Below are 13,256 nucleotides of genomic sequence, written 5' to 3'. Positions count from 1 at the left end.
GCACTTAGAGTGAAGAGTTAGGTATTAGCATAACCAAGTCAAGTTACGTAAGAACTTGAGAGAGAAATGATTGCATAAATAATATGAATTGGTGTATGTAATACTTTAACTATAGTGACGATTTTACCACGGTTGTGGTGGAGATTGGATGTAGGTTGCATTGCACAAGAAAACTGAACCAGGATACATGTTGGTGCCATTCTTCTTCTCTTTCTCAACATTCTATTTTTTGTTATTATGAGACAAAATCGAATTGTCTCATAAAATTTTCGATGCACAGTTCAAACAGATTCTAAGTAAAAGTTTGCAAGTAAAGTCAAAATTCATTAAAAGTAAAAGAAGGCCATATATTCAACCCTCCTTCTCTAAGCCTTCTACAACCTTCAATTGGTAATCAGAGCCAAGATCTCAAGAGTCAAGCTTAACCACTTGGAGCAAAGGTCCAATGACGAACAACTTGGACACAACCATAGTTGTCTACACTCTAACAAAAGGCCAGTCAAACAACAAGCCTCTTTTCTTCAATGGGAACTATGCCTACTAGAAAGAGAGAATGAAGATCTTCATCCAATCTATTGATTACAACATATGGAAGATTGTTGTAAGCGACCCCAAGATTCCAACAAAGACAAGTGCTAATGGAGTGGTGACTCCAAAAGAAGAAACTGAATGGAACGATGATGACAAGAAGAAAGTGGAGCTGAATGCTAAAGCCGTCAACCTATTTCACTGTGCTATCATCTTTGAAGAGTACCGAAAGGTGTCTAGATGTAAGACAGCCAAAGAAATATGGAAAAATTTTAAGGTTACATACGAAGGCACTAAACAGGTCAAAGAAACAAGGATTAATATGCTGCGAAAAGAATACGAGATGTTTAACATGAAGGATAGAGAAAGTATTGATGAAGTGTTTGAAAGTTTCTCAATCATAATCAACAACTTCGATGCTATGGGTACAACCTACTCAGAAGAAACCCTAGTGAGAAAAATCCTTAGAAGCCTTACAAAGGAATAGAAAACAAAGGCCACTATCCTAGCCGAAAGGAATAATCTAAGTCTCATAGCATATGATGAGCTGAGAGGGAAACTCTTTGCCTATGAAACCACACACACAAACTAAGACTCAAAGAAAAAGGGAATAGCCCTTAAGTCAATAGTTGAATCAAAAGAAAGTGAGTCTAGTGATAGTTTTTCAGATGATGAACTTGTGTTTTTTGCTAGGAGACTTAGAAGGCTAATGAGTAACAAAGGAAAGTACAAAAGTTCAAGCTCAAAGGAGTACAAGAAGGACATAAACAAAGTGATTTGTTACCATTACAAGGAGGTTGGACACCTCAAATACAACTGTCCAAAACTCAAGAAGGAAGATAAAGGAAAGAAACAAAAGAAAAGAGTGCTCATGGCATCTTGGGAAGACCTTGAGAATGGTTCGAATGAGGAAGAAGACTCCGAATGTGAAGTCCAAATCTGCTTCATGGCTGGTGATGATCAACTTAATGAGGTAAATTACTATGACCTGTCCATAGATAATTTACATGTTATCATAGATGATCTCACTTTGAATTCTGAAAAATTGTTGAATAAATACAATAAATGCAAATCTGAAAAAGAAATGCTGAAAGCTGAAAATGATTTTTTGAAAGAAAATATAAAGGAAACTGAATGTGCTTTGAATATTATTGAAGAAAATAGATTTCTGAAATCTAAACTTGAAAAACTAAAAGGAAAGCACATTGTAGACCCTTCTCAAGAGCTTATTGCTGAAAACGAAAGATTAAATGAAATGATCAAGAGATTGAATAGTGATTTAGCAAAGTTTGCTCATGGTTCAAGAAACTTGGACAAACTACTTGCAAATCAAAGACCATTGTTTGAAAAATCTGATTTAGGATATGTGACAAAAGATGATGCAGTTTTTGATAACTCCTCCACAAAATTCATGGCCTCTTCTTCAAAAACAAAATCTATAAAGAGGAATTTGAAAATTCTTATTTTGAGGAAACTGAATCATCTTCAAGAATTAATCCGATATCAAACAAGCCGGGTCTGGGCTATATTTCAACCAATGAGGTTACGTTCAAAAATCTATTTTTTCAAAACAGAACCTCATCTTCAAAAGGCCCGTATGCTTTCAAAAATTCTGGTTTGAATGCTTTTGCGAAAAGGAACAATAACAACAAAAATTACTTTGTCAAAAGAAATGCACATCTTCCAAAAACAAGAAAAACTCAGGTCCTCAATCATTTCCAGCATCAAAATTCGAATCAATTTCAGCAACATGCATTAGGAAATCATTGCTTTAATTGTAAGAAAACTGGTCACTCTTACTTACAATGCTTCATTAAAAAAAGAAAAGTGAAAAACCAAACTTACAATGTTGTTTGTGACTTTAATGCACTTGGGCAATCAAGGTGGATTAACTTCAAAGGATCCAAATTAATTTGGATACCTAAGGTTGATTAAAATCTTATGAAGATTTGCCTAGCATCCAAGAAAGATATGTGGTACTTGGATAGTGGGTGTTCTAGGCACATAATTGGAAGGTCAACATTCTTCGTCAAATTAAACAAGTACGATGGAGGTTGTGACCTTTGGAGATGATGAAAAAGGTAAAATTGTGCATATTGAAAAAGTAGGTAACAATCACTCGACTTTCATTGATGATGTCTTTTTGGTTAATGGTTTAAGGCATAATCTTTTGAGCATAAGTCAATTGTGTGATTTGAGTTATTTGGTGACTTTTAAAAGATTAGAATGTTGTATTGTAAATGAAAAGACCAATGATGTATTGTTTATAGCTAAGCGTTGTGATAATGTGTATGGACTTACACTTGATGAACTAAAGGATCAAAATGTAGCTTATTTTCACTCAAAAAAATATGAAAAGTGGCTATAGCACAAGAGATTGGGTCATGCTAGTATGTTTCAAATAAACAAGCTTGTCAAGAAAGGATTAGTAAGAGGTCTTCCTTTGATAAAATTTGACAAAGACACCACTTGTGATGCTTGTCAAATGGAAAAACAAACAAAGAGTTCATTTAAATCAAAGGAAGACATCTCAACTAAAAGACCGCTTGAATTGCTATATATTGATTTATTTGGTCCAACAAGAACAAAGCTTAGGTGGTAAATGTTATGGTTTGGTAATTGTGGATGACTACAATAGGTTTGGTTGGGTTTTATTTCTTGCACACAAAAATGAAGCCTTTTTGGCTTTTGAGATTTTTAGCAAGAAAATTCAAAATGAAAAAGATTTAAAGATTGCATCAATAAGAAGTGATCATGGAATTGAATTTGAAAACTATTTATTTGAATTTTTTTGTGTGAAATTTGGAATATCACACAATTTCTCTTGTCCAAGAACACCACAACAAAATGGTATTGTTGAAAGAAGAAACAGAAGCATTCAAGAAATGACAAGAGCCATGCTTTGTGAAAGTAATGTTCCAAAATTTCTTTGGTTGGAAGCTGTTAACACAGCTTGCCATATTTTAAACAGAACAATCATAAGAAAATTTTTTGAAAAAAACTCCTTATGAAGTTTTGAAAGGTCAACCACCAAACTTGAACTATTTACATATCTTTGGATGCAAATGTTTTGTCTTAAATAATAAAAAAACTGGTAAATTTGATCCAAAGGCAGATGAATGTATATTTGTAGGATATTCCACAACTAGCAAAGCTTATAGAGTTTATCATCAAGATGCTAGAATAATAGAGGAGTCTATACATGTTACTTTTTGTGATACTAACTTGGTTCAAAGTATTTTACAAGATTGTGATGTAGGAAATTAAGTTCAGGACAAAGATGGAGAATCTCAAAATCAAGAGAAAGAAAATTCTGAACAAAATGAATCAGAAACTGCAACTGCAGAAAATTCTGCAGGAGACAATTCTATTTTGTCTCATGAATCTGGTGAAGATCCTGAAACCACCAGATCATTGAATCTTTTAGTGACCAAATCTACTTCTAAGTCTACAAGACCTCGTGAATGGAGATTCTTAAAGAACTATCCACAGGAGTTTGTCATTGGAGATGTCTCACAAGGTGTCAAAACTCGTTCTTCCACTAGAAAAGTAAATGAAGAAACAAACATTGCTTTTTTTCTCTCAAATGGAGCCTCAAAACATCAAGGAAGATTTTGATGACCCATCTTGAGTAAAGATGGTGCACGAAATTGTGATCTCTAACAATAGCATTCAACTTGGTATGCGCATCTACTAACTCAGCACTTTCTTCACAACTTTGCACAACTAACCAGCAAGTGCACTGGGTCGTCCAAGTAATAAACTTTACGTGAGTAAGGGTCGATCCCACGGAGATTGTTGGTATGAAGCAAGCTATGGTAATCTTGTAGATCTCAGTTAGGCGGATTCAAATGGTTTATAAAGGTTTTCAAAAGTAATAATAAATAAAACATAAAATAAAGATAGAAATACTTATGTAAATCATTGCTGAAAATTCAGATAAGTGTATGGAGATGCTTTGTCCCTGTTGAATCTCTGCAACATACTGCTTTCTTACTTTCAATCCTTCTTACTCATTTCCATGGCAAGCTGTATGTAGGGCATCACTGTTGTCAATGGCTACTTCCCATCCTCTCAATGAAAAAGGTCCAAATGCTCTTGTCATAGCACGGCTAATCATCTGTCGGTTCTCGATCATGTCGGAATAGAATCCATTGATTCTTTTACGTTTGTCATCACGCCCATCAATTGCGAGTATGAAGCTCGTCACAGTCATTCAATCCCTGAATCCTACTTGGAATACCACAGACAAGGTTTAGACCTTCCGAATTCTCAGGAATGGCCGCCAATAATTCTAGCTTATACCACGAAGATTTTGACCAAGGAATCCAAGAGATATGCGCTCGTTCTAAGGTAGAACGGAAGTGGTTGTCAATCACGCGTTCATAAGGATGGATGATGATGAGTGTCACGGATCATCACATCCATCAGGTTGAAGTGCAACGGATATCTTGGAACAAGAATAAGCTGAACTGAATAGAAAATAGTAGTAATTGCATTAAAACTCGAGGTACAGCAGAGCTCCACATCCTTAATCTATGGTGTGTAGAAACTCCACCGTTGAAAATACATAAGTGATGAAGGTCCAGGCATGGCCGAATGGCCAGCCCCCATGAATGTTCAAGAGACCGAATGGTCAAGAGACTATATTGTCAAAAGACACCTAGTACAACAGTAAAAAGTTCTATTTATACTAAACTAGCTACTAAGGTTTACAGAAATAAGTAATTGATGCAGAAATCCACTTCTGGGGCCCACTTGGTGTGTGCTTGGGCTGAGCTTGAGCTTTACACGTGCAGAGGCTTCTCTTGGAGTTAAATGCCAAGTTGTAACATGTTTTTGATGTTTAACTCTGGTTTGTGACGTGTTTCTGGCGTTTGACTCCAGAATGCAGCATAGAACTGGCGTTGAACGCCAGTTTGCATCGTCTAATCTCGAACAAAGTATGGACTATTATATATTGCTGGAAAGCTCTGGAAGTGTAATTTCCAACGCCGTTGAGAGCGAGCCATTTGGAGTTTTGTAGCTCTAGAGAATCCATTTCGAGTGCAGGAAGGTCAGAATCCAACAGCATCAGCAGTCCTTTGTCAACCTCCTTATCAGATTTTGCTCAGGTCCCTCAATTTCAGCCAGAAAATATCTGAAATCACAGAAAAACCCACAAACTCATAGTAAAGTCCAAAAATGTGAATTTTACATAAAAACTAATGAAAACATCCCAAAAGTAGCTAGATCCTACTAAAAACTACCTAAAAACAATGCCAAAAAGCGTATAAATTATCCGCTCATCACAACACCAAACTTAAATGGTTGATTATCCCCAAGCAATTGAAAATCAAATAGGATAAAAAGAAGAGAATATACTATAAATCCCAAAATATCAATGAATATTAGTTCTAATTAGATGATCGGGACTTGTAGCTTTTTGCTTCTGAACAGTTTTGGCATCTCACTTTATCCTTTGAAGTTCAGAATAATTGGCTTCTATAGGAACTCAGAGTTCAGATAGTGTTAATTGATTCTACTAGTTAAGTATGTTGATTCTTGAACACAGCTACTTTTATGAGTCTTGGTCGTGGCCCTAAGCACCTTGATTTTCAGTATTACCACCGGATACATAAATACCACAGACACATGACTGGGCGAACCTTTTCAGATTATGACTCAGCTTTGCTAAAGTCCCCAGTTAGAGGTGTCCAGAGCTCTTAAGCACACTCTTTTTGCTTTGGATCACGATTTTAACCACTTAGTCTCAAGCTTTTCACTTGGACTTGCATGCCACAAACACATGGTTAGGGACAACTTGATTTAGCCACTTAGGCCTGGATTTACTTCCTTGGGCCCTCCTATCCATTGATGCTCAAAGCCTTGGATCCTTTTTACCCTTGCCTTTTGGTTTTAAGGGCTATTGGCTTTTTCTACTTGCTTCTTCTTTTTCTTTTTATAATTTTTTTGCAAGCTTTGTTCTTCACTGCTTTTTCTTGCTTCAAGAATCAATTTTATGATTTTTCAGATCATCAATAACATTTCTCTTATTCATCATTCTTTCAAGAGCCAACAATTTTAACATTCATAATCAACAAGATCAAAAATATGCACTGTTCAAGCATTCATTCAGAAAACAAAAAGTATTGTCACCACATCAATATAATTAAACTAATTTCAAGGATAAATTCGAAATTCATGTACTTCTTGTTCTTTTGTATTAAAAACATTTTTCATTTAAGAGAGGTGAAGGATTTATGGAATTATTCATAGCCTTAAGACATAGTTGTTAAACACTAATGAAGACACAAACATAGACAAACATATAGCATAAAAACGAAAAACGGAAAAATAAGAACAAGGAATGAATCCACCTTAGTGATGGTGGCACTTTCTTCTTGAGGAACCAATGATGTCCTTGAGTTCTTCTATGTCTCTTCCTTGCCTTTGTTGCTCCTCCCTCATTGCTCTTTGATCTTCTCTAATTTCATAGAGAATGATGGAGTGCTCTTGATGTTCCACCCTTAATTGATCCATATTGTAACTCAGGTCTTTTAGAGAAGTGTTGAGTTGTTCTCAATAGTTGTTGGGAGGAAAGTGCCTCCCTTGAGGCATCTCAGGGATTCCTTGATGATGAGTTTCCTCATGCATCTCTTGAGATCCATGGATGGCCTCTCTTGTTTTCTCCATCCTTTTCTTAGTGATGGGCTTGTCCTCTTCAATGAGAATGTCTCCTTCTATGATAACTCCAGCAGAGTAGCATAGATGGCAAATAAGATGAGGAAAAGCTAGCCTTGCCATGGTGGAGGACTTTTCGGCTATTTTGTAGAATTCAAGAGAGATGACTTCATGAACTTCTACTTCCTCTCCAATCATGATGCTATGGATCATGATGGCCCGATCCACAGTAACTTCAGATCGGTTGTTAGTGGGGATGATGGAGCGTTGGATGAACTCCAACCATCCTCTAGCCATAGGCTTAAGGTCCAGTCTTCTCAATTGAACTGGCTTGCCTCTTGAGTCTCTTTTCCATTGAGCTCCTTCCACACATATGTCCATAAGGACTTGGTCTAACCTTTGATCAAAGTTGACCCTTCTAGTGTAGGGGCGTGCATCTTCTTGCATCATAGGCAAGTTGAATGCCAACCTCACATTTTCCGGACTGAAATCTAAGTATTTCCCCCAAACCATTGTAAGAAAATTCTTTGGATTCGGATTCATACTTTGATCATGGTTCCTAGTGATCCATGTATTGGCATAGAACTCTTGAACCATTAAGATTTCGACTTGTTGAATGGGGTTGGTAAGAACTTCCCAACCTCTTCTTTGAATCTCATGTCGGATCTCCAGATACTCATTTTTCTTGAGCTTGAAAGGGACCTCAGGGATCACCTTCTTCTTGGCCATAACTTCATAGAAGTGGTCTTGATGGGCTTTAAAGATGAATCTCTCCATCTCCCATGACTCGGAGGTGGAAGCTTTTGTCTTCCATTTCCCTTTTCTGGAGGTTTCTCCAGCCTTAGGTGCCATAAGTGGTTATGGAAAAACAAAAAAGCTATGCTTTTACCACACCAAACTTAGAATATTGCTCGCCCTCGAGCAAAAGAAGAAAGAAGAAGAAGAAGAAGAAGAAGAAGAAGAAGAAAATATGGAGGTAAGGGAGAGGTGTGTGGTTTCGGCCAAGGTTAAGAAGAGATGGTTGTGGTGTGTGAAAAATGAAGAGGGATAGAGGGGTTTATATAGTGAAGGGAGATGGAGTAGTTTCGGCCATTTATGGTGGGTTTGGGTGGAAAAGAGATTTTGAATTTTGAAGGTAGGTGGGGTTTATGGGGAAGAGTGGATGGATGTGAGTGGTGAAGAGGTGATGGGAAAGAGATATTTACGGTGATTGGTGAAGGGTTTTGGGAAAGAGTGTTTATTGGATTATGTGAAAAAGAGAGAGAGGGTGAGTTGAGGTAGGTAGGGATCATGTGGGGTCCACAGATCCTGAGGTGTCAAGGATTTACATCCCTGCACCAATGAGGCGTGTAAAACGTTCTCTGCATGCAATCCTGGCGTTTAACGCCAGATTGATGCTTGTTTCTGGCATTAAACGCCAGTTCTATGCTTGTTTTGGGTGTTCAACGCCAGTCTGCAGCATGTTTCTGGCGTTGAACGCCAGCTTTCCTCAATGTGCAATCCTGGCGTTTAAACGCCAGATTGCTACATGTTTCTGGCGTTCAACGCCAGATCCATGCTCTATTCTGGCATTGAACGCCAGAGTGTGCCGTTTCTTCTGCTGTTTTTGATTCTGTTTTTAATTTTAGTATTTGTTTTGTGACTCCATGATGAGCGGATAATTTATACGCTTTTTGGCATTGTTTTTAGTATATTTTTAGTATGATTTAGTTTGTTTTTAGTATATTTTTATTAGTTTTTAGTTAAAATTCACTTTTCTGGACTTTACTATGAGTTTGTGTGTTTTTCTGTGATTTCAGGTATTTTCTGGCTGAAATTGAGGGACCTGAGCAAAAATCTGATTCAGAGACTGAAAAGGACTGCAGATGCTGTTGGATTCTGACCTCCCTGCACTCGAAGTGGATTTTCTGGAGCTACAGAAGCCCAATTGGCGCGCTCTTAACGGCGTTGGAAAGTAGACATCCTGGGCTTTCCAGCAATATATGATAGTCCATACTTTGCCCAAGATTTGATGGCCCAAACTGGCGTTCAAAGTCACCTTCAGAAATTCCAGCGTTAAACGCCGGAACTGGCACCAAAGTGGGAGTTAAACGCCCAAACTGGCACAAAAGCTGGCGTTTAACTCCAAGAAGAGTCTCTACACGAAAATGCTTCATTACTCAGCCCAAGCACACACCAAGTGGGCCCGGAAGTGGATTTTTATGTCATTTACTCATCTTTGTAAACCTTAGGCTACTAGTTTTCTATAAGTAGGACCTTTTACTATTGTATTGGCATCTTGGTAGCTATCTTTGTTCTTAGGCTATCTTAGATCATTTTGGAGGCTGGCCATTCGGCCATGCCTAGACCTTGTTCTTATGTATTTTCAACGGTGGAGTTTCTACACACCATAGATTAAGGTGTGGAGCTCTGCTGTACCTCGAAGTATTAATGCAATTACTATTGTTCTTCTATTCAATTCCGCTTGTTCTTGTTCTAAGATATCACTTGTTCTTCAACTTGATGAATGTGATGATCCGTGACACTCATCATCATTCTCACCTATGAACGTGTGCCTGACAACCACCTCCGTTCTACCTTAGATTGGGTGAATATCTCTTGGATTCCTGATACACGATGCATGGTTGATCGCCTGACAACCGAGTGCTCGCCTGACAAACGAGCCAGCCATTCCGTGAGATCAGAGTCTTCGTGGTATAGGCAAGAACTGATGGCGGCATTCAAGAGAATCCGGAAGGTCTAACCTTGTCTGTGGTATTTTGAGTAGGATTCAATGATTGAATGACTGTGACGTGCTTCAAACTCCTGAGGGCGGGGCGTTAGTGACAGACGCAAAAGAATCACTGGATTCTATTCCGGCCTGATCGAGAACCGACAGATGGATAGCCGTGACGTGACTGGGTGCGTTGAACATTTCCACTGAGAGGATGGGAGGTAGCCACTGACAACGGTGAAACCCTTGCATAAGCTTGCCATGGAAAGGAGTAAGAAGGATTGGATGAAGACAGTAGGAAAGCAGAGAGACGGAAGGGACACAGCATCTTCATGCGCTTATCTGAAATTCCCACCAATGAATTACATAAGTATCTCTATCTTTATCTTTATGTTTTATTCGTATATCACCATATCTAATTGAGTTTGCCTGACTAAGATTTACAAGATGACCATAGCTTGCTTCATACGAACAATCTCCGTGGGATCGACCCTTACTCGCGTAAGGTTTATTACTTGGACGACCCAGTGCACTTGCTGGTTAGTTGTGCGGAGTTGTGATGAAGAGTTGAGATTGCAATGAGCGTACCATGTTGATGGCGCCATTGATGATCACAATTTCGTGCACCAAGTTTTTGGCGCCGTTGCCGGGGATTGTTCGAGTTTGGACAACTGACGGTTCATCTTGTTGCTTAGATTAGGTATTTATCTTCAGAGTTCTTAAGAATGAATTCTAGTGTTTCAAGGTGATGTTCTTATCATCACCAAAGCTGATTGATTCTCATCAATTTAGCTCTTGAATGCAATGTCCTGCTGAAGCTTGGCTAGCCATGTCTAATTTCTTTAGACTGAAGCTTTAGACTAACATTGCATGATTCCTGGAATTCTCATTAAGAATTTTGATATCTTTATTTTCTTCTTCCACTTAATTTTCGAAAAAACCCAAAAAAATTACAAAATCATAAAAACCAAAAATATTTCTTGTTTGAGTCTAGTGTCTCATGTTAAGTTTGGTGTCAATTGCATGTTTCTATTCTTCTTGCATTTTTTTGCATTCATTCATGTGTCTTCATTGATCTTCAAGATGTTCTTGATGATTTCCTTGCTCTGATCTTTAAATTCTCTTGTCTCGAGTATTTTTGTTGTTTGTTATATGCATTCTCATTTTGTTAGTGTCAGTAGTATACAAACTGCTAAGTTTGGTGTCTTGCATGCATTGTTATTTAATCTTAGTTGTATTTTGATTATTCCTCATCATCAAAAATCCAAAAAAATTTTTAATTTGTGTCTTTTCAAGTCAATAATACAGAGAATTGAAGACTCAGAACATACAGCAGAGGAATTATACAGAAAAAGCTGGGCGTTCAAAACGCCCAGTGAAGAAGGACAGACTGGCATCTAAACGCCAGCCAGGGTGCCTGGCTGGGCGTTTAACGCCCAAAAAGGTAGTGCATTGGGCGTTAAACGCCAGAATGTGCACCATTCTGGGCGTTTAACGCCAGGATGGCACAAGGAGGAGGATTTTGTTTTCAAATCGATTTTTTTTCAAGTTTTCAAAGTTTTTCAAAATCAAATCTTTTTCAAATCATATATTTTCAATCAAATGTTTTCAAAATCAATTTCTTTCCTTTTTCAAAGATACTTGCTATCAATTAATGATTTGATTCAACATTTCAAGTATGTTGCCTTTTCTGTTGAGAAAGGTTTAATGTTTGAATCATATCTTTTCTTGTTAGCCAAGTCATTAATTTTTTTTTTAAATCAAATCTTTTTTAAAATTGTTTTCAAATCATATCATTTCAATCATATCTTTTTAAAACCATAACTTTTCAATCATATCTTTTTAATCACATCTTTTTCAAAATAATCTTCAATCATATCTTTTTAAATTCTAATTTCAAAATCTTTTTCAAAAATTACTTGATTTCTTTCCCACTCTTGGTTTTCGAAAATCAATTAAAGTTTTTCAAAATGTTTTTAAAATCTTTTTAATTAATTTTCGAAAAAAAAAACCTCTTCCCCTCTTCTCACATCCTTCTATTTATGGAGTATCACTCCTCCTCAATGCACAATTCGAACTCTATCTCACTAAGTTCGAATTCTTCTACCTCTTTCTTCTATTTTTCTTTTCCTCTGACACCTCAAGGAATCTCTATACTGTGACATAGAGGATTTCATATTTTCTTGTTCTCTTCTCTCTCATATGAGCAGGAACAAAGAAAAAGGCATTCTTGTTGAAGCTGACCCTGAACCTGGAAGGACCTTGAAGTGAAAGCTAAGAGAAGCTAAGGCACAACTCTCTGTAGAGGACCTAACAGAAATCTTCAAAGAAGAAGACATGGCAGCCGAAAACAACAACAATGCAAACAATGCAAGGAAGGTGCTGGGTGACTTTACTGCACCTACTCCCGACTTCTATGGGAGAAGCATCTCTATCCCTGCCATTGGAGCAAACAACTTTGAGCTTAAGCCTCAATTAGTTTCTCTAATGCAACAGAATTGCAAGTTCCATGGACTTCCATTGGAAGATCCTCATCAGTTCTTAGCTGAATTCTTGCAAATCTGTGACACTGTCAAGACTAATGGGGTTAACCCTGAGGTCTACAGACTTATGCTATTCCCTTTTGCTGTAAGAGACAGAGCTAGGACATGGTTGGACTCACAACCTAAAGAAAGCCTGGACTCATGGGAAAAGCTAGTCAATGCCTTCTTGGCAAAGTTCTTTCCACCTCAAAAATTGAGTAAGCTTAGAGTGGAAGTCCAAACCTTCAGACAGAAGGATGGAGAATCCCTCTATGAAGCTTGGGAAAGATACAAACAATTGATCAGAAAATGTCCTTCTGACATGCTTTCTGAATGGAGCATCATAGGTATTTTCTATGATGGTCTCTCTGAACTGTCCAAGATGTCTTTGGATAGCTCTGCTGGAGGATCTCTTCATTTGAAGAAGACGCCTACAGAAGCTCAAGAGCTGATTGAAATGGTTGCAAATAACCAATTCATGTACACTTCTGAAAGGAATCCTGTGAACAATGGGACTAATCAGAAGAAAGGAGTTCTTGAGATTGATACTCTGAATGCCATTCTGGCTCAGAACAAGATATTGACTCAACAAGTCAATTTGATCTCTCAAAGTCTGTCTGGAATACAAAATGCACCAAGCAGTACTAAGGATGCTTCATCTGAAGAAGAAGCCTATGATCCTGAGAACCCTTCAATGGAAGAGGTGAATTACCTAGGAGAACCCTATGGAAACACCTATAATTCTTCATGGAGAAATCATCCAAATTTCTCATGGAAGGATCAACAGAGACTTCAACAAGGTTTCAACAACAATAATGGTGGAAGAAACA

The 13,256-nt window shown here is 37.6% G+C and overlaps 1 non-coding gene across 1 annotated transcript; it reads right to left on the bottom strand.

Moving 5' to 3' along the window:
* Positions 1-12,646: 12,646 nt before the first annotated feature.
* LOC130953811 (small nucleolar RNA R71) lies at positions 12,647-12,754 on the bottom strand. The gene has a single exon (XR_009075972.1). It is a non-coding gene; the product is annotated as a small nucleolar RNA R71 (small nucleolar RNA).
* Between the last annotated feature and the right edge of the window lie 502 nt (positions 12,755-13,256).

Source organism: Arachis stenosperma, chromosome 9 (assembly GCF_014773155.1).
Source record: "Arachis stenosperma cultivar V10309 chromosome 9, arast.V10309.gnm1.PFL2, whole genome shotgun sequence".
In the NCBI taxonomy this organism is placed as follows: domain Eukaryota; kingdom Viridiplantae; phylum Streptophyta; class Magnoliopsida; order Fabales; family Fabaceae; genus Arachis; species Arachis stenosperma.
Note: the sequence above shows the minus strand (reverse complement) of the source record. Positions and strands in the feature narration are given on the sequence as shown.